The following is a 27,573-nucleotide window of genomic DNA, read 5'->3' as shown; positions in this document are numbered from 1 at the left end:
ACAGGTCTATTTACTCGTAAGGATTTTTGAGACTGTAGATTCACGTTTGTGCGGATAGTTGTGCAGTTGTTTGGTTATATTAACACGTCATGTCTTGTGTTTGGCACCCACCGTCTCAAAATCATTCAATTTGATTCTCAGAGAGACAACTGTGTCTTCTTTAACACACTCAAGTGTTTTTTTTTCAGAAAGTGCATTTGAAGCACACACACACACACACAAATACCTTTTTCATTCAATTCAATTTTTTTAATTGAAAACAATACAGCCATTGCAAACAGCATTTCTTGTGTCGACTTCCCAGCTTGCGATCCGTGCACAGATGCCGTGATCCACAGTTTTATAACCGATTTCAAATGGTGCTAGAAGGACTCTGACGGAGGGGGGGACTCTATGCACCATAGGAAATCGGTTATCTGGTAGTGGAGAAAAAAAGGAACACGGGAAGGCTGTCGGGCGTATGATCGCGGACCGCGGACGCTACATCATGGCGGGGTTTTGTGGTGTGCTGCTGTCCCCAAGAACACTGATTTCAAATGGTGCTAGACAGAGGGGACACACATCTAAACCACCACATGAAACCAGCTTCTGGGGGAAGACGTTTTTGGGTGGGTCTTACACTGACAAATGAACTTGTGGTCTGTAGGGTTGCAGATAGTCATCAATTGTTGCCACTCCAAGTTAAAGTTGACTGCCAAACTAAACATAGCAAAGAGAGTTACACACTGCGTTTAAGACCAACATAGCTTTTGCTAACTAACAACGCAAATCGGAATATATTGGCGAGAAAAAAAATAGCAGCGCTGTCACTGTGTCATAACCCGGACGTCAGTGGATATGTATGAACACAAACGGTGAAGCAACACATGTAGACAGAAAATATAACAATACTCACAGGCATGCATGATTTACCCTTTGCAAAAAAAATAAAAATAATGACCAATTTTACTGCAACTGGCTGAGTGAGTTGAAAAACTATTTTTCATGTGTCGGTCTGTATTAAACTGCTGCCAGGTGGTGGTGATTTTTTTTGGTTTCAGTGACAGCAGAGCAAAATTGCTGCGGCCATGGCAGCAGTGCAACATGAGTTGTCACATTTTGTTTGTAGAAGGGCCAGAAAGAATCCTTCTGCCCCCCCCCCCAAAAAAAAATATATGGAAAGTTTCAGCCTGACACCAGCAATAAACCCCCAAGTCTAGTTTATTGTGTATCTATACACCACTTATGTCATGCTATTTGGCCCCGCAAGTAAAACCGCATACAATCACATGGAGGAAAGTCCCGCGTGTGTGCGCTTGGATGCACACGTATGTGGTACACACCCAAACCCGAAAGTCATTTTTGCTTTACATGGGTGTCCCATTGAAATAGTCCCATTAATATAACAAAGCAAATTCATAATGTGGTCCATACAAATCTTTTTTTTTAGGGAGGGGCTTGGACTTGTGCTGCTGGAAGGATTTCATTGGTAACTTATTAACGTTAATAACTCTCTACCAATACCCTTGCTCTTGCACAACAGCAGCCAGGAAAAGAAAAAACAAACAAATCATTTGTGATATCAAAAAAGTAAAAGCAAGCCAGTTTTAAAATGCACAGTGTACAGTTTGGGATATGCTTTTTATGATGTAATTTAAAAAACAACAACATAATATTCTTTTATTATTGTTACCGACATCATTAATATCGTAAAAAACATGATTCCTGGTTATTCTAAAATATTCAAATATAAGTAATTTTTCTCTTGTTTGAGCACAGTAATTAACTATTTTGACGTGATAAAGCATGCACTAGCAATGCAAAGAGTCGCCGTTAGATGTCACCAAAACTCTTCAAAATTGGCCATCCTTGTGCTGGGCCGCAACAATTTACAGTCCGAGGTGGGTGAAAAGTTACCATTAAAATTGGTCATAAAATTCACATTCCTATTGCACATTTATTGAAACAAATAATACAGGTTCTTTATTATTTGTGAAAAAGAAACTGAACTGTTACCATTGATCACTCGTGAACAAAAATAAGACATAACACTGTAAGAAATTCCCATTATTGTCGTCTCTATAAAATAAATAAATGTTTTCACGATGACATAAGTGATACTAAAATTCCATATGCAATTTCCAGTGCCGAGTTACTTTTCACCCTCCCAGTATATTGTTCCCCCCCCCCCCCTTTGAAGCCAAAAAGCCAAACCCTAAAAGAGGCTTTTTGATGCTAAATATCATCACCACACACACTCACACATACAAACCATTTTTCGAAAGAAAAGGCCTCTCTGTGGAGGTGTGCTGTGCGCTTCCGCTGGCTTCCCGCTCCATTCTCTTCCCAGGAAGCGACACGCCGAGGCACAAAGACGCTCGTGTCAGGCTGCGACTCCCACGCTGGGACGTCCATCTCATCCTCCATATTGTCTGTAGGGAGATGCAATAATACATATACATGAACTCATTCACTCCCAAAGACGTTTTTAAACGTCTTTTCAGACTTGGTCTAGAATTGGCTGGTACTGAATGAGTTTTAATATAATAACTGTTGATTTCTAACTCAGCCTCATTTAAACACAACACACTGTTCAACGTACAGCGATTAATCCATTATAATAGAAACTCACCCGCCATGAATTTCGTGTATACAATCATACAACTTTAACTTTTATCATTCTAGTGTGAAAAAAATAGTCCAAATTAAAACCAATGGATAATTTAAAATTTGGAATATTTCCAAACATCCCCAGTTTATATCCCCATAAAAATGTCCACGTATATTTACCGGGTATCTTCCATCCCTCTACAATCCAAAATTTCTTTAAAATTTTATTCCTCACAAATGCGCACTATAAGTAGACACAAATCCAAGCATTTGGCATGGAAAGCGTCCATGTGTGAAAAATCCAAACTACTTTGCCTCATCGACAAATAAATACCGCACCCTAAATAGACACCTCCTCGGTGGCTGAAATTACCTGTCGTATAACATCTGTTTCCACATAAGATCTATTCTACATCACTGATCAACCTTAATTTATGGATCGATAAATTCATATCGGATGCAGCGCGCTGCTGTTCCTCAAAGCAATGGCATTGGAGCTCATGCCGCATTGGCGACGCGAAGCCGGAGGGGGGTCCCAAGCGGCGCGGTTCACCAGCAGGTCACGCACGAGCCTCGGCTAATGCCTCGATTTGCCGACGAAGCGCAACTGATCGACCTCGGCTGCGTTTTCCGCCTCACCCGTATTGGACACACTTGAGAGATTGAGCCGTTGTTTTCAGACAGAATGCACGCCACGGTATTTCCTCAAATAATGGCCTCCACTGCAATCCATACCACACATGTATTAATCCCGCATGAAAACACACTGTCTTGATTTCCTCAAATAATGACATCTGCACGAACAGATGCTTCAACTTGACAAAAATAAATGCCTCACCTCGACTAGATGCCTCCCCCGTGCCCCTTTGTCACGACCATTGGTGCTGAGGGTTATGCACTATTGGCTCTGTTTTAAATATAAACACGTGAGAGAGCAAAAGAGCAGTGCCCGCAGCCAATGTGAAGTCGCCGCTGCTTGTACCGGATTATCGCCTCCATCGCTCATCAAAAGGCCCTAAAATGCGATGCCCCCCAAGCGGCGGTTAACACACCGAGCCCCTCCGTTGGAAGCTGATATCAACCACGCACCCGCAGATATGTGATCAGATTTCCGAGTGCACGTGTCCACGCGTGATGTTGCGTTTCCCGGCGGGTCTCCGGTGAACATTTGCGATAGCATCTCGTTCAGTTTGCAGCGAACTCCTCAGTTCCGAGAGAAGTCGATAGCGAGCGGGAACAAAAGCAGCCATATTGCGTTGACTCAAGCTGATGGAAAAATCCCTGCGCGCTGATTGTACAACGTGATAAATGTTGTCTTTTTCCCCAAAGAGGATAGTTAGTTCACGATAGCCCATAAATTATCATTTTAATAGCCACACCATAATTATTTTCTCAATTCATGGCCGCTACTCGTCAAACCACACCCGTATCCTGGTATTGATTTGAAGTAAGGCATTTAGATATTTTACTCAAGCAGCTTTCAGTCAAAAACGTATGACAAGCAAAGTTTTATTTCAAAGGGATTGACTCTCTTCATTAAAATAATGATTCTTTTCTTCAAATAAATTGGAGGACTCAAGAACCCAAACCATTTATTTGAAGTAAGGCACTATTGGTTGAATCTGTTTTATGAATTTATTGCCTTACATTGACTTTCTCCCAAAAAGACTTAATTTCCTCAATTAATATCTTCCGCTCGAGACGCCATCGCATTTATTTGAAGAAAAGTCATTCAATATTTTACGGAAGCAACTACAAATCGAAATGGTATTATGCGGTGAATTTATTGAAACACACTTGACTCCCTACAGTAAATCAAGACTATTGCCTGAAATACTGGCTTGTGCTTGAGAAGCCATGTCAGAACCTGCAATTTATTTAAAAAGTGTAAATGGTAGATTTATTTCATTTAGATTTTTTTTTTGGTCACATTATTTGCCTCCACTCAATGGCTATTGTGTTGCTTCTAATAGCTTAAGTCTGCCAGAGCCGGTCAAAACTCCTTCGGAAGCCACAGTAATTTTTTGCAGAGGATAAAGAATATATGCCTGTTGGTATTATATCATTCGTTGACATGTGTTGTTCCTCTGTGTTCAACTACCCGATGCTTAACCAATGGTATTTGTTAGCCCGTCAATGGAATTCTGCATTGTTTGTTAGCAGAAAGCTAAGCTATGTGATTGTTTCACGAGGTGTGATGCGCTGAACTCGTGGCCAGTGCAATTCCAGCACGAGGTGCAGTATAAATCTACGCAGGGGCAGGCAAGACTAAGTTTTGGTATTTTTTGCAGACCTGAAGGCATATTTAAGAAAGAACGTTTGGTGCCTTTGTGGGTCTGAACACAGCCAACTTGATTTGCTAGCAAGTGAACCATCTCTTCTTACTCCCTTTAAATGCAGCACGTGCATCTCTCGTGTCCGTGTCTGAATTTGACCAGAACAGTATGTAAGGGTCGTATTGATGATGGACCGAACTGAAAAGGGGGTCAAAGTGAGGGTAAGAGGGAAGCTTGTGTCAGTGTGTGTGTGTGTAAACGTGTGCTAATCGTGAGCCGCTTCCAGTAAAATGAGCTGTTTAGTCATCTCCGTGCCAATAACCACAAACACACACGATTAAAACACCCCTGAGACCACTTTGTATTACACTACTTGTTTTCAATCTGCCATACTTCTGAAGACCACAGAACAGTGACTCAGGCAGCGTACATTATTAATAATGACACACTCATACAGACACTCACGCATGCACCAAACATGAAAGTCCCCAACTTCCTTTTTAAATTCTCCAAATGACCCGAGAGTGACGGTCGAGAAGACTTCTTGGAATCTCTCTTATCGGTCCGATGTAGAATGACTGTGACTTGACAAAACCCCCTTTGGCTACACACTCATCCCATAATGGCCTTCTTGGCATCAAATAGCTGTGGGTGTTTTTTTTTTTTTTTTTGAAAGCAAAGACGAGTTAAGAGCGAAGAAGCCGCCGCGTCATGGTCTCTTGGCAGGCGTGCAAATAAAGTAAATGTCTGTGCGCAAATAAGGTGGTGGAGGGATGGGTTCTGAACTTCACGATCTCATTCTACTCATAATCTCGTCTGTGGGCGGCGAGTCGTTATTTGCGCTCCTGTAGACTGGAAAACTGGGACTCCAGTCGAAGCCATGCGCCCCAGTTAATCACTTGTTGCAAACTTGTCATGAAAACACAATGCATATTTCCTCATATAATGTCATATAATCGCCAGTGGACGCCATGCCACAATTGCAATTTTAATTCGTTTTTTGGACATAAAAATCTTTTTCAATTCACTACAAATGTTTACGTGCCTCCTTTATATTGACACAAAGCAGAGTTCAATGCATAACTTCAATCTTCGGAAGGTGCACGTCAAAGCTAATGCGTGCGCCACGGCGACGTGGGCAGAAAGAAGTGACTCACTCAATGAGTCACAAATTGAATTAGCGTTGACGGAAATTGCCGCTTGTGCCAATCGCTCGGTCCAAAGGTGACTCCTTCCGTGTGACACGGCACTTTTGTGTAGAATTATGAAGCTGCGCTCGGGTTATGAATGTCGTCAAATGATTAAAAAAAAAAAGGTAATCTTCACAATCCGGGTGAAATGTACGATCGGTTGACGATCGCCACGGTTCTCACTGCACTTAAATAGAGTAAAAAATAAAGAACTGTATTTAAATCACAATTCTTTTCAAATGCATTGCACGCTAACCCACAAATCATCAAATAAACCCGCACTTCTCGGCAATCGCTAACATTTCAAATCAGTAATAACCAAATTTTCTACGTTTGAAATCTGCTGTTCCCCGTCATTGAAGCTTACCGCATCCAAGCGCTACAAATCACACCAAAGCCGGCGGAGCGGCGCAAAGTCAAAAAGCCACCGCCCCCGAAGGCCTCTCGGGATTTGCCCGGATATCGTTTCACGTCAATTCCGAGACACCGTCGGAGAGCTGAGGGCTTTTCAGCCTTCAAGTGTTGATTAAAAGTATTTGGCTTTCCCCTGAACAATGCCGTGCCTTTGCCACGATGTCTTAAAGGGGAAGCCGCGCTTGAACTTGACTTGTCTCTGTGTTTTCCAATCACAAAAGAAACCCCAAAACAAACAAAAATAAAGCCTCACAACAAATAGAATGTTTGTTTAGTGACAACATTTCCCCATTAAAATATTTCTGAATGTTCTGAACCCCTCTTTCAATGCCCGTACTGAATCTGCATGGATGCAGTCTAGCTCACATGGAATTTGTTACTTTTGTTGATTTCCCGCCCCAGACTTGGCCTAGTCACCATTATTAACCTAAATAGAAAACGACGTTTTCCAAATCGGAAATGATGTCAAGGCAAGCTTGCGTCAGCACCTCATCAAAGGTCAGGAATCCCATTTTTAGAATGGATTCAACGGACTTCCTCCGATATCCTTGATGTAGTCACTTTTGTGAGGAGGGCTGCGCGCTCCCCACAAGGAGTCACCGCAGAGACTATTAACGCCGTACTCCTCTCACTCCCTCAACATTCCCACGTCCCGCACACAACCCTGTGGTGTCGTCTGCGCAACCGCGCCTGGGCGACAATGACGTGGAGCAGTTGACGGCGGGACGGTTGGATCCGAGCCCGGCGGCACCGCAGACTCCCAAACGGTGGGGAAAAACTCAGGTCGAAACTTCCGCACGTGTATAATTAAACAACGTGGTATCTCGAGACGACCCGCACACGCGTAAACGTTCGCGCCGACGTCCGTTTTGACTCACCGACTATGTCATAAGGTGCGTTTAGGTCACCTCTCCTTCAGTTTCATTTTCGTCTGAATCCAAACTGTTGCCGCCTTTTCCATCAGGCATCATTGAAATGTACTTTTAAGTTCGAGACTCATATCCTGACATTCAGTTACATATTGTGCGTGTGCGTGTGTGTGTGTGTGTGTGTGTGTCTCCCTTGTCCGACAAAACAAAGTGGGTGTGTCTCTCTTGAAGCAAGCCCCAAAAAAAAAAAACGTGAGTAAAGAGGAGGAAGCACACACCCACAGGCAAGCTGATGATTGATGCTTTCTGTCCACATGCGGGCAACGTGACTTCAAACGTTTCGGGCCTGAAATTAATATTAGCGGTCATTTAAGAAAAAAAAATATATTGGTGCCAATGCTTGTTGTCTCTCAAGCGACACTCCAACCTGCTACGCAAAATCTTGTTAGTCCGATGATATCATTTGTTACCTATTTTTCTTGAAAACACAAACGTCTGAAAAATGAATGCACATTTTTCTGAAATGTGGAATGACTCATCAGATTTAGTTCCGGCATTTTACACACGCACACACACACACACACACACACACACACACACACACACACACTTGACTGCATCTGCTTCAGACGATTGTGCGCATGCGTGCGCGTGATGCCAATTGCTCTACTTCCTCAGGCAGCTGGCTGGGATCCCAGCAAGGCCAGAGGCATGATTAGGCAAAAAAAAAAAAGGTGCTAAACCACTAATAGGATGTGGTTTACATGCCTGGAGTTGAACCTGCAACCCCTTAATAAGTGCTTTGCTCTAACCTTGAGGGCGAATGCAGCCGAATGAAGCAAAACTGCATTTAGCCTTCAATGTACTGAATGGTGAATAGCAGGAGAATGAGAGGAACTCTATAAAAAGCCCCCCACCCCCCACCCCACCGTCTCCATGGTGACACCAGAGGCAACGAGCCTGTCCGCCCAAGTGGCCCTCCCCACGTTGTATACACACACACACACACACACACACAAGGCGATATGGGAAAAGAAGGATGGGAGTTCACGGGCCCTCCATTGCTAGCATCAGACTTGCTCGCAGAGAAGTGTCACAACAAACATTTGCTCTCCTTGACCAGGCCCACACGGGGCGGAGGTCCCAGGTCAGGAGCAGTGGCGATTAACTGTCAAAAATCAAAGGCAGCACTGAGGGGAAAAAAACAAAAAAAAACAAAAGCATTCCGACTGAGGTATTGAAATCCGGTTTGGTCACCGGGACGTTACTGTAACAGTCCCAATGAATGACCGACTGATGCTCAGAGGTGAGACACTGAAGTACAACTTCATCTTGGAGGCGAGTGAAATGTTTTGATTCGGAACGAAGCAGTCCATTTGGCGCCGATGTGGTTTGACACCTCATTCGTCCTTCTGATGTGTCAGCCGATCAACTCCTTACTTTCCGCTTGCATTCTCCCCAGATGACTTGTGTGTATTCAACCTGCACGTTTGGTTCACTCTGTGTGTCCGGTTTCTTGTAATTTTTATTTTTTTCCTTTTTTGAACCATAAGAAAAAAGTGTGTCAACCCCTTTGACAAAGACGCCTTGGCGTGCACGCAAATCAAACTGGGGAACGCTTTGTTTGCACGCCGATGACACGAGAGGCGTGACTTGAGCATGACGGCGCCATATAAATGTCACAAGCCGTCAAGACTCACATGACAGAAGCCGCAGCAGAAGTAATGAATGAATTTTATTTAAAAAAAAATTCTCCCCTCGAGTGTACTGAGGTCTACTGGAAGAGTCGCCGCAGAATTGGAATTGGTTTAGAATTACCGTGAGATCTATGCTCATTTCTGTTCATCCCTATAGCCTTTTGAATTATACGTTAGCTTGAAGATAGACCCCACAGAATACAACGGAAGACATCAGATAAGGTCCAATTCTGTATTTTCTGTTAGCTGGTTACATAGTAGAGCAAATTTTCTGTTTTGCGTACAATACTGAGTGGAAAAAAAAAATAAACAGCTTGAAGCCTGCACACCGTGCCTCTATTTCCGTGACCTACTATGCAAGCTCGAGAGAAGACATGCTAAGAAATACTTTAAAAGTGAATTTGAATATATTTGTGTGAAGTGTGTGTGTGTGTGTGTGTGTTGATACGCTGACTCATCATCTTATGCAATGCCATTATAGGCGGCCCGAGATGAGGCATAACTCTCACTCACTGGGTGACAGATGTGGATGAAACAACAGGAAGTGAATTGCTATTAAGGAATGTGCACACGTGCACACAATGGCGTTCGTCGCCGTGCTTCACAAATAACGCGATCATATGCTCATCATGAACCTTCACCTCATTCCCGCCTTGTTTCGTATTAAACCCCGGTCATCTGATACCCTTGTGGTGTTTATTTTTTTTTTCTTTCCTGCCCACAGTTCCACGATGCGGTGCGTAATGCGTTTTCATTTGATATCAAAACATTCCAACTGCTGTATTTCTTACGCGTCGGGTTAGGATTCACCATAATCATAGTGCCGAGGGGGACTGATGACGTCACCGTTAAGTGTGTGGAACGAGGGACGTGGAGACGAACCGACGACGGGCGAGTTCCGCTTTTAATGATTAATAACTGACTAATAAATCCGAATAGTTGGTGTGGCTTTACCAAATCGGAGTGCAACGATTCTACATCGGCAAATGCGTTTTTACGGGGAGGAGCTTCATTTCGTCAAGCCATAGCCTTGTCTAATCTGAAAAGCACTATGCCACTATCTTGTGGCAACTGTAGGCAATTAGAATCTTTTTTACGGGGGTCGCCATGTGTCAGGTTTTAACTGAAAACACTTTTTTTTGGGGGGGGGTAGTGTGCCATTAGATTTTTCTCACGTTAAATATGTAACTCATTCCCTGAAACAGAACAACAGCAAAACAGACTCCGCTGTCCTTCCAATTTTGTCAGGTCCAAGTAAAAAGGCAAAGTTCATGGTGAGAGGGTGTGGCCATAAAACAGACGCACGTGCGCACGCACAATCCCACACACACACACAAACACAACCTTTTTACAACAGGTAGGATCATGCCACCCGCCCACACACCCGCATTTTTCTCGTTCCACAATCAGGTAAACAATTCGGTTCGAAAGGTGGACGAGCACTGAAGCTTTAACCGCAGCCAACACACGCACACAAAGGCGTCATCGTGACGCGGCGCTCTCTTCTTTGATGCCCGGATACGGGCGGATTCGTCAAAAATGATCGCAGGATCCGTTCATTATTCACTGTCGACGCACACGCGCTTTCAGACCTTCGTTTTCCGTGAGTGCGTCATTCTAGTCTGCTAATTTGAGCCCAGTACACTAACCTCCAGGCAAAGCCTATGTGTGTGTATATATGTATACCTAGAGAGAGAGAGAGAGAGTACAGTTACGTAAGAAGTCCCTGAGAGATGGACAGCATCTCTTTGCCGGCTGACCTTGGTGATCAACAGCCCAGCGAGCTTCGCCGTCGTGGGGGGTTGGGGCGGGGGCGGGTATACAACGGTTACATAAATGACGTTCGTCATAAATAAGCGCGTAGCAACTTCCACAACGTGTTCCAGACGGAGCAACAGAATAGCAGCTCAGCCTCGCGTCTTCATGGTGTATATCGTGGCCCGATCGAGGTGCTTCATCTTACATCCAGTTTATTCCCAAAATGTCTTTTTCACCCAAAGGACACAAAAAGTGATTTATTGCGTTAAAATACAACATCTCACACATTATACAGGGGGACCGAGCCTCGAAGTGAATTGTGAATATCCCCCCCCCCCCCCCTCTCCACACCCCGAAAAAGTATTTTAATGGGTTTTAAAGCTTTATGCATAACGCCATGACAAAATATGCATGTGGGTTGCTGGTATTTTTATTATTTTTGCCCACTTCCGAGTTACCAGCCTCACGTTCTCCACTGTAGTATCTGTGACGATGAATGGCGGAGCCTGGCATTTCGTGGGAGTGGGTGGATGCGCGTGTAGCGTACCCTGGCTGCTAATCGGTTAGCCAGCTAGCCAGTTTACTTGGCTTTAGTTGTAGCCGTGCATCTATTGCACAAATGTGCTTTTTTGTGTGTTTGTTTTGTTGCTGTGTGTTCAATAAAGCAATTGAAAGCTCATCGGCGGCACTGCGGGTCCTTGACCATCTGTGGATGGATAACAATTCGTTCCAACTAGCGGTGCCAGGCTACATTAAATTAGCTAACAATACTTTACCTTGGATGTGCAGTTGTGTAAGCCAGTTCTTCTGGGCACAAAACACATTCCACTTTTATTGTGAAGTGATCCCCAATTTCTGAACACTCTGTGTCCGTCAAGTTTGCTTTCCTCCCGGCTCGTGTTTATTGCTGTAAGTCTGCACTAACAGCCCGCGTGGAAAACTGATCGCCGACAAGTCCCGCGATATAATGGAAAATCTGAGACGCGGTGAAACTTCAAAAAGCGAACCACGAGATGGCAAGTAATGACTGTTAAGAATTCGATTGACGCTAAACCGGAGGAAAATACAATAAACATTTGGCCACCGAGCATTATTGGTGTTTTGTGTATCATGTAGCGTGGTAGCGTGTGTGTGTGTGTATGGAGCCGCTCGGAGGGCCAGACCGATGCCAAGAAGCACATTCTTTGGCAGCGTGCGAGGTTGCCGTCTGACGCCACTCAGGAACACAATGTACGTGCCATTAATTTACGGCTGTGCGCACACAAAAGTTGCATGTCAAAAAAAAAAAAAAAATGAGCGCTACATTGCTCAAGGAGACGGAAGTGCACTACGTGACAGCTTCACGCCCGATCGCTCGAAGGTGCCCTTCGTACAATAAGACGTGACATTGTGGATTACTTTGCGTGGTTTTGTTCATTTCTGTTGTGCAAGGTGGTGGTTATCATGCATCACTGGAGAGCAGCAGTCGTATCAGTGTCACGCACATGCATGTGATTGCGAGTGCGCTGGACTTTTTTTTAACTGCGGATTATTTCAATTCTCTAGTTCGAATGCTCCACACGAGCTTGATTCGAATTGCAAATGCCACAAACGGAGCAATGCATGTCGACTGATCATAACAACGCAGGCGTATCTTCTTTATCCTCTGCAAAAAAAAAGACGTTTATCATGCACCTTAATGAGTGAAGTAGTGACTCTGAAATGTGATTGTTTTGAGTTCTATTTATTTGGATTGTTTGGAGGGCGGCCCGGTAGTCCAGTGGTTAGCACGTCGGCTTCACAGTGCAGGGGTACCGGGTTCGATTCCAGCTCCGGCCTCCCTGTGTGGAGTTTGCATGTTCTCCCCGGGCTTGCGTGGGTTTTCTCCGGGTGGTCCGGTTTCCTCCCACATTCCAAAAACATGCATGGCAGGCTGTTTGGACGCTCTAAATTGTCCCAAGGTGTGAGTGTGGGTGTGGATGGTTGTTCGTCTCTGTGCCCTGCGATTGGCTGGCAACTGATTCAGGGTGTCCCCCGCCTACTGCCCGAAGACGGCTGGGATAGGCTCCAGCACCCCCCGCGACCCTAGTGAGGATCAAGCGGTTCGGAAAATGGATGGATGGATGGATTGTTTGGAGTTGTTCCAAAACATAGGAATGTTTGTATATTATGCACATATGCACTATTTAGGATTTTTTTTCAGGATTCCTGTCAAAATAAACTGCACGCATATTGTGCCTCAGTTACAGCAATTTCATTGAATCCCGCCAATCTTCCAAATGCTTTTCTTGGAGTTTCGCAGTTTCAAAAAAAAAAAAAAAAAAAGTCTGAGTAAGCAGTCGATGTGTCGAGATAAGAGGACTTTTTTTTTGAATGGGTGCCAGAGTTCAGAAGTTGCATTACGAGGCGCAAGTGTCGTAAAGTGTGCAGTTGACCTGAGTGGGTGTTGGGTTACAGAATATCTTCCTCCCCGAGGCTTTGCGTCAATGAAAAATGCTCAGACGCACGCACCCACACATATCGACGCATAATACACGTGTCTGAGCCGTGTTAAGATCACAAGAAGACTTCCTGACTTCGTCATTGACTCATCAATGTTTTTTTTTCCAATGTCATATTCATATTCATACATGAAAACAGTATTGTCATCTGAGATATGCACTTATTGAATGAGTAACTAACTTAAGCAGAGCTCATCAAACGACATGTATCGATGTGAACGTTGCAAGATGACATTTTCACGATGCGCTATATTTCACGCAAGGGGATTTAAGGCATACGCCGGCTCGTAAAAGTGCAACGAAATCATTGCTGGCATCAGCCTGCGAAGTTTTGAAGTTTGGGTGTTTGAACGAGCGTGCGATAAAATTGAGATTTATTGCAAAATGTTCTGCGGAGTGAAAGCCGCCGCGCTCCTCGGAGAGCGCGTGCGTCCAATTGCAGAGGCCCAAATGCAATTTGGGGCCGGCCGTAAATCAGCGGCGCTCAACTCGGAGCCAGTCCGAGGATTTCACAGTGGGAAGTATCATGTTTTGAAGGCCCAGCTGTGTGCTTGCATGACTGGACGCTTGTGGACGGTCAAGCCTGAAAAGGAGCAGCTGACGCACCGAAGTGAATGCAACCCTTTATCCATTATTTATTATTAGCCTGTATTAATCCATTACACTCACACAAAAAAAAATATGAGGAACGTAACACTTTGTACTTTATAAAGCATAGTAATATCTTAAGTAAATAGAATGTAAAGATTTAAACTGTTATTATTATTAACCCTTTCATGCACCCTGTAACCCAATAACATGATAAGCTGTCCGCTGTAGTAACCGCTGTCCCCGGAAGGGTGAAGTTTTCAGTCCAACTCCCTGTTGCGTACACAACCTGGCCACCAGGGGCAGTATAATACGGTCATAAGTATAATACGGTCATAAAGACATAAAGAAGACTTTCAGAAGTACTGTGAAGTGAGGCAGTGACGTGCAGTTGTGTTTACAACACTACGAATGCAATTCGTTAACCCGTCTACGTCAGTTTTCCTCATTTGTTAGCATTAAAATAGCATTATGCAAATTTAGGCGGTTGTTTTTAATACACGTCGGCGGTAATTCTTCTTTAAGGGCATTTTTTTGTTAGTTTTTTTGCTAATAGTCAAGACAAAAAAAATTAAGTTTGTTACCCGAAAATGAGTACAGGTGAAATCATTTTAATTTTGTTTACCTTTTATGATTTTAGTCAATGAAAATTCTTTCTGTCCACTATAAATACAAACAAAAATTAACATATTAAGTCGCTAGAATAGTCGAGTCAAAATGTATGTGCTTTAATCGAAATTTGGTTTTGACAAACAGGTTCAGAAATTCCGAAAATCAAACCACCTTCAATCCAGATTGCGCGTTGACACCGTGTTGAACCCCGAACATGTGTTGTGTACATTTAGTCTTGGCGGATAATGCTAATTGCTACTGTGGCAGAGACATCGAATGTAATGGCATGAATTATGTCTTCTGAAAGCAATTTAAGTGTCTCTGAACTCAATTGGGGTTGCCTTAACCACAACCGCAGTATAAACATGTTGCTGTTGCTCCATACACAGGACATCCACCCATGAGCGACTCTGTCTCATCTTGTCTGGCAACACAGTTGGCAGCCACTCGTGCAGAATTACTCGAAAAGCATTTACATGCCGGATACATACTTTGTGCTTTTCACCGTCTCTTATGTAATCTGTCTTCCTTCCTCCGCGCCTCTGTAATCAGTGCCGAAATGGGAGGTTCTGATGCATTGTTCCGAATCATTTCGTTCGCACTCACAGCGCGGATATCGATGTTTTTCATTGTAACGTACAAAAATGAGCAACCAGATTGAAGCACGCGTACAAGAGAAGTGTCATCCCCCATGCAAGTGGACTCTGACAGCGAGCCTCAGGACGACACATACGCGCACAGCAACTGACCCCGCTGGTTTTTCTGCGCTGAGCTCTGTGTTTTGCTAACGTAGCATTGGTGTGCGGATCAGCGCACGCAACTGATACATTGCTAAACACAAGTAGCAAGTAACATGTAGTCCATTGTAGCGCTTCACAAAAGAGCTTAACGCGACTTATCATTTCATGACGGCTATCGTGACCCCGAATAATGACCGATTTGTGACATCGTTCCCGATAACGTTATTAGAAAATGTTTATTTACATGACCGCATCGTCTTCCAAGTATGTCCTTAATTGATTTTAAAAATCACAGAATTGCCGTACCCGTCAAACAAATTGAATCATTTGTCCGATTTGAGAGTTAATCAGGCCGGGCGGCTTTGGGAATAAAGTTACCCGTCCTCCATAGACGTGATATAAACAGCACCATGACAACCATGACACTCCTAATATATCACTCTGGGTGAGGCGTTCCACAGCGTGAAGGCTATCCCAGGCTTCGTGAGAAGGTTTTGTGTTGCGACAAGACAAAAAGCTGCTGGGGTGACACCCACTACATTGTCATTATTGCTAATAATTCATCCTTACTGCCGTGAACAGTCCGTTGAAAGGCCTGCATTTATTCTATTCGACAGCGCAACCTACGGTGAATTGATCTTTATGGTTGTACGTGTAATTAAAATGACAAAATGACACCATAAAAGGGCTCAAACAAACAAAAAAAATCATTTTGATCAAACCAAAAATCTCTGCCTTGAAGCATTCACAAGAGATGAATGTACACTCTCATTTGCTGGCTCCCACGTCACTCACCAGGACAGAGGCCGCACTGAAAGTCACAAATAATAGTGTGGAATGCGAGAATGGAGACACTAACGTGCATCACAATGCCTGCACCTCACATGCATATTTTGTCATCGTATGAATTTACTTTTAAGTACCGTAACAACACAAACAAAGGGGCAGATTTGATGAATCGCATATATGAAATTTTTGTCCACACACAGGAAAGGCTGTGTTGTTATTATTTGCATGAATGGAAGGGGAGAGCGAATGTTCGTGCACATGCTTGCACGCGCACGTGCGTGTGTGTGTGTGTGTGTGTGTGTGTGTGTGTGGAGCACCTGCAGTGACTGAGCGCCTTTCTTTCGAAGCCCTCCAGACTGCAGAGGAGGAGCCGCAATGTGCCATATCAAAGACCAGGGAGGGCATAGCGTGATTTTTAAAAATAATTTTTTACAACCGTCATCGTTGCCCCGGCGTCGGCGGGTTCTGACATGCACTCGTGTAAATCCTCGAGAGACCCCACCCCTTCATAATGACTCATCAGAACACTTTCACCAACGAAGCCTGCAATTACAATTACAATTTGTATGTGTGGGGTTTTGAAAACAAAACCCCACACATACAAATTTTAAAAAAAAAAACAATGCTGGATCACGGGACTGCAATTGCAGTTAAGCTGAGGTAACTGCCACGTGTTTTTAAAGGAACTGTTTGCAACCCTCCCCTCTTTTTTTGTACGATACTTCTACTCGAGTATAGATTGCGAGTACTTTTGCCACCTCTGCCCCTCGTTAGCATGAAATGAGGTGAATGGCGACAAGCACACTGGGTGGCATCACTCCTCCCTTCACACCGACTTGAATTGAAGTGAACAGCGGCTCGGCCCTCTCCTGCTGTGCCCTGCCTAATGCCATTAGAAGGGATCTGAGCCCATGAAGGGGTGCGCGCGCGCGTGTGTGTGTGTGTGTGTGTGTGCGGCGAGTGCCTGAGCGTGCGTGTGTGTGTGCGCTTTGATTCGTCACACACCCACCTCACTATTTAACCAAACACTAATCCCGATTCATACCGCCAACAACAGTCATGTTAAATGTCAATTGCACACGCGCGTGAATATGGAAAGCCGCGTCAGCCATTATTCGATGCACGATTCAGCGCACGGGTGTAACGACTTGGGTTCACTAGGACAATAGCTGTGTCGAACTCGTAACGTGTTTCCACAGCGAGTGCCACTTTTGCCACTAGTAGACAATTCAATCTTATTAGGGAAATGACTGTGCTGCAATAGGAAGTATTATGCTAACGTTGCATTACGAGTGACTACCTGTACATGGATCTTAAGCTGGATGTCAAAGACATTTAGGCTAAAGGTGGCGCTGAATTGTCTCACTAGTGAGGACAAAGTGCGTACTTGGATACAGACCTCGAGGTGGATATCGAAATGCTCAAATGCATGCTTGTGGCTTGTACCACTGGAACATTGCAAACCAAGTGTGCAGAACCTGCCGGACATACTGTAAATCAAACATCCTAGCGGCACTGTACATTTTCCCAAACTCAACCATGCCCGTGTAGTGTGAATGAATCGGCAATTACTAAATGAATCTCACACACGCACACATGTATTTATGCACAGTCACTGTTAATGCTATCAGTAACGCATTAGCCCGCAAGCTAATAAATCCTTGAAAGTCGCATGTTGTGATTTCCCAAAACCCGAAAGGCCGACTTAAAGGGCACACTCACACACACACACACACACACACACACACACACACACACACACACACACACACACACACACACACACACACACACACACACACACACACACACACTCTCTCGCATACATACAAACAGGCTGACAGGGCAAGCATTATGTAACCGACAGCCGTGAGTTGCCGTGGGAACAGGGAAGAAGTGAGGCGGTGGGAGGTGGAGGGACTGAGGCCAGAGGCAAAGAGGAGAAGAATTGTATTAAATTTAAAAAAAAAAACAAAAGACATCTGGTCACCTTGCCCACCATGCTGACACATACACGCACACACAGCGGAAAGACACAGACTCCCTGGTCAAAACATTAGGTACACGCGCACGCTGTAGATCAAGACATGAATAGAAACCTTATCACTTTTGAGAGAGCGTGAGAGAGAGAGAGAAAGAGCTTTGAACAAATACTATTGCACTTGTGATGTAATATAACGCATAGGTTTGAAAATAAACATCGTCAATGTAAGAATATATGAGACCATATCGTAAAAAAAAATTGTATTGTAACCTCGTCAACTGAATTCATTAATAGATATAAAATACAGTCCTGATCAAAATTATTTAACGAGTGTTTGATTTTATTTATTTCTTATTATTATTTATATCATTTCTTATTATTTATTTATTTATTATTTATTTATTATACATATTTTTTTCAATAGACCATACAAAAAATGTGGTTTGTAATATGGTTTAAAATAGCCTATCCTCTCATCGGCGTAATTTAATAGCGTATTGAGTTGATCTGCTGTGTGCCGCCATTACAAATGCTCGAAATAATTCAATCAAAAGTGTCCCACCTCCATTAAATATATTACTGAAGTTATTTTGATGCATTGTGTGGTGTCTTGCATTCATGAATATTTACGATGAGTGTGGCCATCATGGTTGTCGTAAAGGAAAACAAACAGAATCACAAAAACTAAAATTAACATTTTCGTTGCCATAATAAAATAGAAACAAGAATTTTGAAAAATGCTAACAAAAACGACTGTGTGCTCACAACTTTTTTGTCTGCCAAATTTTTGTGATCATTTCAAATGTAAAACGCAGCGCCGGCGGTTTTATGACCGTACGCTCAGCCGTACGGCAACTCCGAATTGACGCCACACGTTGACAGTGAGGTCTGATGGGTAGAAAACAAAAACAAAACAATAGCCTCATGGCGAAAGTTGGGAGAAAACAGCGAAGCCCCATTTGGGATTATTTTGACCATGATTGCGTCTCGAACAAAAGCAAATGCATTGTCACGGAGGCGGGTGACGTGCGGTACATTGCTTACGGGGGAAAACCCCCTTTGAATCTAAAAAAAGTATATCTCAGAAGTACAAGAATGTCCACAGAGAATTACAAAATAAAATATTACAATAAAAAAACTAAAACTAAAACAAATTATTTTTCTAAAAAACAAAAACGGACTACAATTTTTCTAATTTAGTTTTACAAATACCACAATCGCACCAAATAATCATTTTGGTTATGATAATCGGGACGTCAAATTTTCACCACCTCTAGCACAACTAGACAATATTTATGACTTATTACATCCGTAAGTGCGGATGTAACACGATGATGCTTGCCACTTTGATTAAATAAACAAATCAATAAATAAACCACAAAGACAAGTAATACCCAGAAAAGCCCCGCCAGAGTATCAACCGTGAATGAATCAACGGGCTGCACACACAGCCGCCTTTCCACTGTCTCGAAACCTGGAAGGTGGATTTTTCGTCTGCCAAAGTGGTGCTCCTGCGCTGCTCTTCAATCCGAGGCAAGCGGAGAAAAGAGCTATCAACAAGCCAATGTTCCGAGTCCAATTCCGAAAAAAAGGAATAAATCTAGGCCAGTCGCTCTGATGTTGCTAACCCTGTGCACTCCAAAGGAGCTGTGATTCGCTGTAGCTCAATTTAATAATAATAAAAAAAAGGGAATGTGGTTGCCGGAGGGGATAAACAACTGAAAACAGGCCGTGCAAAAGGATTTCCGGCGAATCGGAACCCAGTGGTCGATGGTCAGGGCAAGCAAGGCCTTCTACGCTCAGATAAACTAGCTGGGCCTCAAAGGGCCGGCGAGCTGGCACACAATCAAGTCAGCATGTTTCCTTCCTCTGATGGGTTGGTCAGAGTAACACCGACAGCCAAGTTTGAGCAGCAAAAACACGTCTGTAGTTATTAATAAATGTAAGATCGACCTCCCTGGAGAGTCTGCAGTTCGGAAACTTCCCCTTTGTCGTGTGCTGGGGAAAAAAATGCTGTTTCATAACGATATTCCTTTTAGCCATTTGCTTCCATCTTGTTCTTGAGGATCTATTTTGAGGTTAGTTGAGGAGTTTCATTTTGACAGAAGTAATGCTCTGCCACTAACTTGAAGCATCTCGTGGTCCCCACTGAAGGGCTAGTTCGCAGAGCCACGACCCGCCTCAAGTCAGCTCCACGGTATCATGATTTCCTCGTACAGGGGAGAACCGGTCCGGCCGGTCTATTTGGTTCTGGTCACTGGGGAAACCGATGCTATGGGGAGTCAGCCGGCCTTCCTTCTCTCACCGACCCCTCCCTTCTCCGTGTGCTGGACAAACACAGATGACAGACCAAAGAAACTCTCCCATGCAGGCAGGACACCGAAACGGATGTACAAACACGCAAAAGTCGATCCGAAAGCAAACAGAGACAATCTATAGCGGATATATTATTGACTTATGCTTGGAGGAGCGCCGTCGTCGTCCGACTCTGCGTCTTTGCATATCCCACCTCGTTTTCGCACATTTTGCAGTATCAGTGCCACTGTCCCGCCTGTCAAATTGGGGATGGACTGTCACATTTGGTTAGCGGGTAGGAAGTGTCCGAGGGAGATGAAAAGGACATGTCAGATCTGTGGAAATGACCTCAATCTGCATGTGTTCTTCCTCTATGAATATCCTTAACCCTTTCATGCACCCGATAACACGATACGCTGTCCACTGTTGTAACCGAAAGGGTGAAAATTTGCTGTAAAATTGTCTAACAGCAAATTTCATTTTCATAACATGCGCCGTAAATGCAAGCGTGCAGGCGGCGAAGACTCTCCGTCACTACCGCTGACGACCCAAGCTAAACTTGGCTCCTCCCTGACGAACAAAGCTCGCCTCTCAGTCGAGAATCACCTCGCCCTACTTCCTTGAAGTAGTCTCCATTGTCAACTATGGAACGCGGCGCTATCGATTGTCTGCGTGTATTCCGCGATCTAAATTTAAAGACTTTCTATCGGCACGGTAGATCGATGTTAGCTTGTTTATCGATCGATCACTATGCGCAGCCAAGGTGATTGATTCATGAGAGAGTATCAAGAGGAAAGGAGTCCGAAGATTTTTATTTATTTTTTCGGTCTGGGCAACAAATCGTCTTGGATTACCTCAATCCACTTTTAGATGTCCACTATGCAGTGGCTTGCGTTTCTCTTTAGGCTCCGCCTACTTGAATGACCTTCTGTCGTCCTTGCCTGACTTTTAGAGGGCGCTCTAGATGTCAGTTATGCGCAGCACTGCAAATTACCTGGGAAAGGGTCATTATATATGCTTCCCCAACACGGTGGATTGATCTTCTGATTCTTGCGCTGACTGACCATTCAAGGCGGTCTGCCAATCAATCACTATGAGCCCGTACCGGCGATTTCGAGTGTCACCTTCATAAAAATTCACCTAAATGCCAGCCCCTTCCCAAAATGGAGTTTGGACTTTCTCTGCCCTCTGACAAACCGAGGAACCCTACTCCGCCCTCCCCCGCACTTTGCTGACCTTCTGCACCAGTTAACGCACTTAAGGAAAAAGGTCGCCGCAGACTCCGGGCCAAGGAAAAGAAACACTTCCCCTTGTCGACAAGTGGTTTTGAGTGTCATGTACAGACTCCAGATGGCATGGGAAACATGACGCATACGAGGCCGTCTCTCCTTCTCTGAATTTCTTTCCTTCTCTCGTTCTCTGTCTCTCTCTCTGTCGCTTTTTTCCCATCTCGAGCTGAACAAGACACTGGAGAATAGCTAACATAGGACCGCCGGTTCATGTGACACTCCCCTGTGCCTTTGGCCTACTTAGCGGCGCTGAAGCAATCTGTCCCTGCTCTAATATTATCCCCCCCCCCTTTCCGACCGCGGCGCATCCCCGCCGCAACCTTTAACGTCCACACTTCCCTCTTCGCTTAAACTCGACAGTCCAAGATGGGGAATTTGCAGAGCTTTGCAGTTACTGTTGTGTGCATCCGGTCAAAGCACAGTGCAGCTCTGCTTACCTTTTGGCTTCGATATCATAACGGGGGCATAGTGCCCGTGTGAGTGACATGATTGGGTTCCATTTTGAGAGTGGCTCTGGATCTTACTGTGTCATGGGCGGAGAGACTCTGAGTCTCTCCGCCTGCAGACAACAAAATATTGACTTTTTGTTTCATTTCACAGCTGATGGTCGGGCGGGCAGCAGTTTCGTTTTTCTGTCAGTCACAGTAACTCCTCGGCGTATCGGCTTGCTTTTCTGCTGCCCCTGTTGTACATTGCGCAGCTTGGAGCCGGGCCAGTCTGCCTGCCGATTCACCGTCCATCCTGCGGGCTGTGCAAGAATTGGATCCGCCTCTTGAGAGCAGGCCCATTCCGGGTATAATGTATCCAAAACACCTCACAGGAGACATACCACAAAGCCTCCATAAAGTGACTTGCTCTACTGTATAAAGTTATCATTTCTTACAAAACATCAACCAAAATAACTCCAGCGTACATGGGCTGCCCATATTCATGGCTCGCATGTAATCATTACACCACTTCCTCTTTCGACACATAATTCATTATTACAGAGAAGGACATGGACAAAAATGACACACAATGGGCTTACTGTCATGTAAGGCGTGCTTACACAATGTCAATCACAGGTCATGCTGACGCTGGACAAAACCTGGTCCAAGTCTTTGGATTTGGGCACCATATCGTAGCTAATGGACGTATAGACGAATATTTAGCATGGATGCATCATGCCTCTTCGTGTCATTGGCGACGCAAGAGTGACCGCCATTTGTCAGGGAAATTATTTGTGAAGCGTCAACTGCTCGAATGTGTTTATGAAAGTTTCACAGCCACGAAAGTGCGAGAGGACTCCAGTTCGGCAGGGACGCCGGCCAAAGAGATGATGAGGTCACCGTGAATAGTGAACCCGGGGGAAAGTTGGCTCCGAATTGGAACAGGCCAAGCTCTGAACAAACACAACCCTTGTGTCACTACTTTTATAGTGAGCGGGCGGGTAAACACATTTCAAAATCAAATCGCGGCCAGTGACTCATTTGCGCATTTGACCGTCACAGCAAAACAAGCGGTCAGCGATATTGTTCTCTCTCGCTCCTCTCTGGAGCAGGCCCTGCAACTCTCTACCGCCGCCGCCGCCGCCTTCCCTTTAAGTCTGCCTCCTGCGTCACTTCCCCTGCCGGTCGGCTGTCATGTAAACACAAGCGCACCCCGGCCTGGCGTCGTATTCACATGCACGCACACGCTCTCGCAGTCACATGGGAGGTGCTAATTTTGACCACATAAACCCAGCGGAAATGCAACTTTCACAGCTGGCTCTTCAAGCTACGCTCACATCGAGACACATAAAAAAATAAAATAAAATACTGCCGTCCCATTTACTTCCAATTCATCAGCAAGAAACCACTGGAGAAAAAGAGTCATGAACTACAAATAGCACGTGGGATAGGAGGAAAGGCTTGGTGTAGTGGCATCGAAAGGCTCATTTATAACCGAATGAGCCCGATCTGTGTGTTCAAACAAGGCGAGTGTAAACACCTGAGCGTGACGCACACGGGAAGGTCTGTCTTTTGTAAAGCGCACGCAGAAAATGGACAAACAGGAACCATGCACAGGCCGTGTCGTTCCGACTCGTGACTCGGAGCTAATCTGCGGTTCAAGCGCCCGACGTATATCGTCACAAACCGACACGACATTTTAGGTACGCGTGCACAACAAGGAGCCGTAGCGGTCGGCATTTTATAACCGGATGGGAGGCCGTACTGAAAGGTGTCGTTAATATTTGCGGTTGGAGGGTAAACACAACGCAGTTGCGCGAATGTAAAAACATGATGCCGTCATCGGCAAACATGACAGGTCTCAGTCAACATGTATTTTTCCAATTTCCTTTCTCTGAAGGTAGAAACTCCAAAAAAAAAAATCAAAGTCAGCTTTTCTTCCTTTGTCCACAAATATCGAAGCCACGGTCGAATCATTGTTGCATTCAGTATTTTTTTCTTCCATGCATACCTTCGTCGTTCTGCACTCAGAAATTCGATATCATCGCCGCCCGGTTTCATCGTTCCCGCAATCATCGGCTGGACTTGCGACAATTCACACGACTAATTGGGTCGGTCGAAACATTCATCCTCAGTGGCGGGTATCAATATGTCGACTGGACGAGATCAATTTTATATTTGATATCGATTTTCTTCATGAGGATGACAGATGTGCCCCGTCATGGAAGGCGAATACGGAGGATTAGCGGAGGGTTTAATGCCACGGGATTATTGCACGTTTCATTGTCATGCGAGAAAAGCCCACGGCCGGCAACGACTCGGACTTGTTTGGGCACATTTTGTGACTTTGTTTGCAGGGAGGAGGGAATCGTCGAACACAATTGCGCCATTCAAAGCATTTTTTTTAAGCTTATTACAAAACAAAAATAGGAATAACAAAAAGCAGCGAGTTTCTGCTAAGAGGCAAGGGGCTGTTAGCATAAAATAGTAAAACGGAGAGCTCGACTACTTCCTCATGTTTGAATAATTGCATCCATGTCGCAATGGGTTGTTGACACAAGTGAGACGAACACTTCTGGATGCCATCCCAAGAGCTCTGGAGCAAAACCAAAAATCACCATCAATTTTTACGGTCATATTGTAGAGATTACAAAAAATAATAACGTTTCGTAAGGTACTGTGTAAAACCATTTGATTCGATTATTCAAACATCGACAATGTTCAGCCATAATTTAACAGGGTGGCCTTCAACAAGGCCCGAAAAAAATGCGTGGCAGCGGGTGGCCATGTGATGACATTTCCTTGATCGATCGTCACAATTATTTATCCACAAGGGGGCGCAACTTCCGCATCCAGCCACCAATGATCTGATTTGATTTCACAACACCAGTGGAAAACAAATTCACCGTGCTGCCCTGCCCGTCCGCGAAAGCAAATCGTGCGTGTCGACTTCATGCTTCTTGCTAAAGTCAAAACCAAAACTGCAGATTGTCTTCACTTTTATTTGCATTAACTCATTCACTCCCAAAGACGTTTTTAAACGTCTTTTCAGACTTGGTCCAGAATTGGCTGGTACTGAATGAGTTAAGAGGCAGCAAGCATTTTATTTTGTTTTGTTTTTAAAATTAACCCTGTGAGGGACAGTTGTGTATACTGTATGTAATAATATTGCTGAGGTCATTATCCTGCCCTTTTATACCGTTTCGCCCTCTGAGGGATACCATGACGTCCACGATCAAAAATGTAACACTTCAGATCGGCCAATGTCAATCATTTCAAAACTTTCCCCGCCTTTAATGTGACTTCTAACCTCTCCAATTAACGCGAAACAAAGGAAATGTGTTTTGAGAGGGGAAGTCAAAATAAACCGCAGGTTCTGTGGTTGCACAAGTGTACACACCCTTCTTTAACTAGCTATGACGCTTGTGTTTGCAATTTCACGTGACATTTGACCTCGTGTAGAATGGAAGTCAGCACTCCTGGCACCATTTAAAGTGCCGATGATTAACGCAAAATAATATTCAGATGTTCTAGTAGGGTTTTCCTGGAATTATTTTGCCTTCTAGTCCTACAGGTAGGTAGGTAGGGAAGTGGATGGATGGATACTCATAATTCAAATGTCCAAATTAACTCAATCAATATATGTCCACCCATCCATAGTTTGGTTTTTGGATTGATGATTTATCCATCTATCTTCCTACCTACCTAGTGGAACAACTTCTCTTTCAGTTAGAAAGCAACCCCCCTGTTTTGTACCATGTGACGAGTGTATTTTTGTTTTATTCCCACAGGTCACGTGAAGTTAATTTTCGCTTCTTTTTTTTTTATAAGTGTTAACTGCACCCTACGCACACACACAGGCACACACCACCAACCCCGATTAGTTGTTCCTGGCAGTCCGGGCTCGCGGATGTTTTCAGAATATTCCCAGTCGTGCCCGCGGCCGCCGCGCTTAATGATCAAAACACGCGACACCCCCCCCCCCCAACCACCACCCCCCTTCACCCCCTTATTCCCACTTGTTTACTCCCATTTCGATGTGCGCAACAGCACCTGGAATGCGGACACTGGTGGCGAACGAGAGAACGAACACGTAATATCCCCCCCCCCACCACCACCCTCGCCCCCCGCGTGGGAGAACGACTTCCGAACGCGTTTTTACGCACAACCAAAGCCAAAGTGAAAAAAAAAAACGTATGCCCCGAACGCACCTGTGGCAGAAACGCACATGCAGCCGCCTGGCGCACATCAGCGAGGAGAAATAACTTCACTCACACTCCAAAAAGGCGCTGCTGCTCCGGGACCGCGATGTTCCCTCCGTCAATTTGTTTTTACGGCGCGTCACAGCTGCTGGCAGGTGGATTGTGCAACCGACAAGTCCCGAGTCCAGCGTTCCGGATCCTCGATCCCCTCTGTCGTGAAATGACTCCGCGTTATTCTTTTTATTTATTTTTTAATTCCTCTTCGGAGCCCAAGAAGAAGAAGAAGAAGAAGAAGTGGCTTCGCTCCCTCGCTCGCTGTGTTCCTGCCCGGTCATGATATCATGTCCATGTGACACGCTCGGGCCTCCGTCAATGGCAACTTAAAGGGACCTCCCACGTGATGGCTTCTCGCGAACGGGGGTATTAAAAAAAAAAAAAAAAAAAAAGAAACTCTGACAGCACCTGGGCGGGCGGGGGCGGGGGCGGGGGGGGGGCTGTGCTTTTACCAGAAAGATGATGACGATCTTGTGGTGATGTCACCGGGAGCCATTGCAAATATATGACGATGTTTATAATGACGACGACGACGATGATGATGATGATATTAGGAATGGATTCAGCTGATTATCGACATAGAAAGAAAACATGCTGATTTTAATGACGGCAGAAGAAAAATCTTCTAAGATCCTTTGCCCACTAACAATTACTACGCATAATCATTGATACATAAACATTTCTAAATAAGATTTCGTAATTACGTCGACTATTCTAATTATTGACCTTGAGACTGCTCACTCCACCATTAACAAAATAGCAAGTTATAATTCTTTGAAGAGAAGTTATAATAGTATCCTATTACTGCTTTTAAAAGTACTAATGATTCCCATGATGACTAAAGATCATTATACAAATCATTAGAAATATTTATTAATTATTATGGTTACTCAATAAACCCTGGTTATGCTCATTTGGGACAATTTTCACTTTCCTAATACTATTAATAATTAATAATATTAAGCAACAATGCCCTGGCATTGCCTCACGACACTGCCTTTTCATGTACAGTATCTCCTGTTTCCATTCATTCAAACAGTACATCTATTCACATCTGTTGCTAAAGACCTTCTCTTGAGCGTAGCAAGAGTGTCATAAATCATAAATCTCCTCCTTCGGCTGCCATATATAACCTCTCCTGCTGGGCAAAAATAAATAAATGAAATGGAACGATGCTGTCACTGCATCAGCCTCACAGATTCATTTCCTCCAATAGCTTCAAAAATAAATAATAATAATAAATAAGTCATCGACCGATTATTCACATGCAAATTTGTGACATTGCATTTTGTATTTATTGTTACTTATGAGTAATACGC

At 44.3% G+C, this 27,573-nt stretch overlaps 1 long non-coding RNA gene across 2 annotated transcripts; it reads right to left on the bottom strand.

Annotated features, from left to right (window-relative positions):
* Positions 1-227: 227 nt before the first annotated feature.
* On the bottom strand, positions 228-26,579 carry LOC147186038 (uncharacterized). Of its 2 annotated transcripts, none has more exons than XR_015099247.1 (2): positions 26,210-26,579; positions 228-2,411 (listed from the first exon to the last, which is right to left on the bottom strand). It is a non-coding gene; the product is annotated as an uncharacterized LOC147186038 (long non-coding RNA). The 2 variants fall into 2 exon arrangements; XR_015099248.1 differs by having other exon boundaries at positions 26,274-26,579.
* Positions 26,580-27,573: the final 994 nt, after the last annotated feature.

This window comes from Hippocampus guttulatus, chromosome 22 (assembly GCF_054856545.1).
Source record: "Hippocampus guttulatus isolate MCC_2025c chromosome 22, RoL_Hgut_1.0, whole genome shotgun sequence".
Classification (NCBI taxonomy): domain Eukaryota; kingdom Metazoa; phylum Chordata; class Actinopteri; order Syngnathiformes; family Syngnathidae; genus Hippocampus; species Hippocampus guttulatus.
Note: the sequence above shows the minus strand (reverse complement) of the source record. Positions and strands in the feature narration are given on the sequence as shown.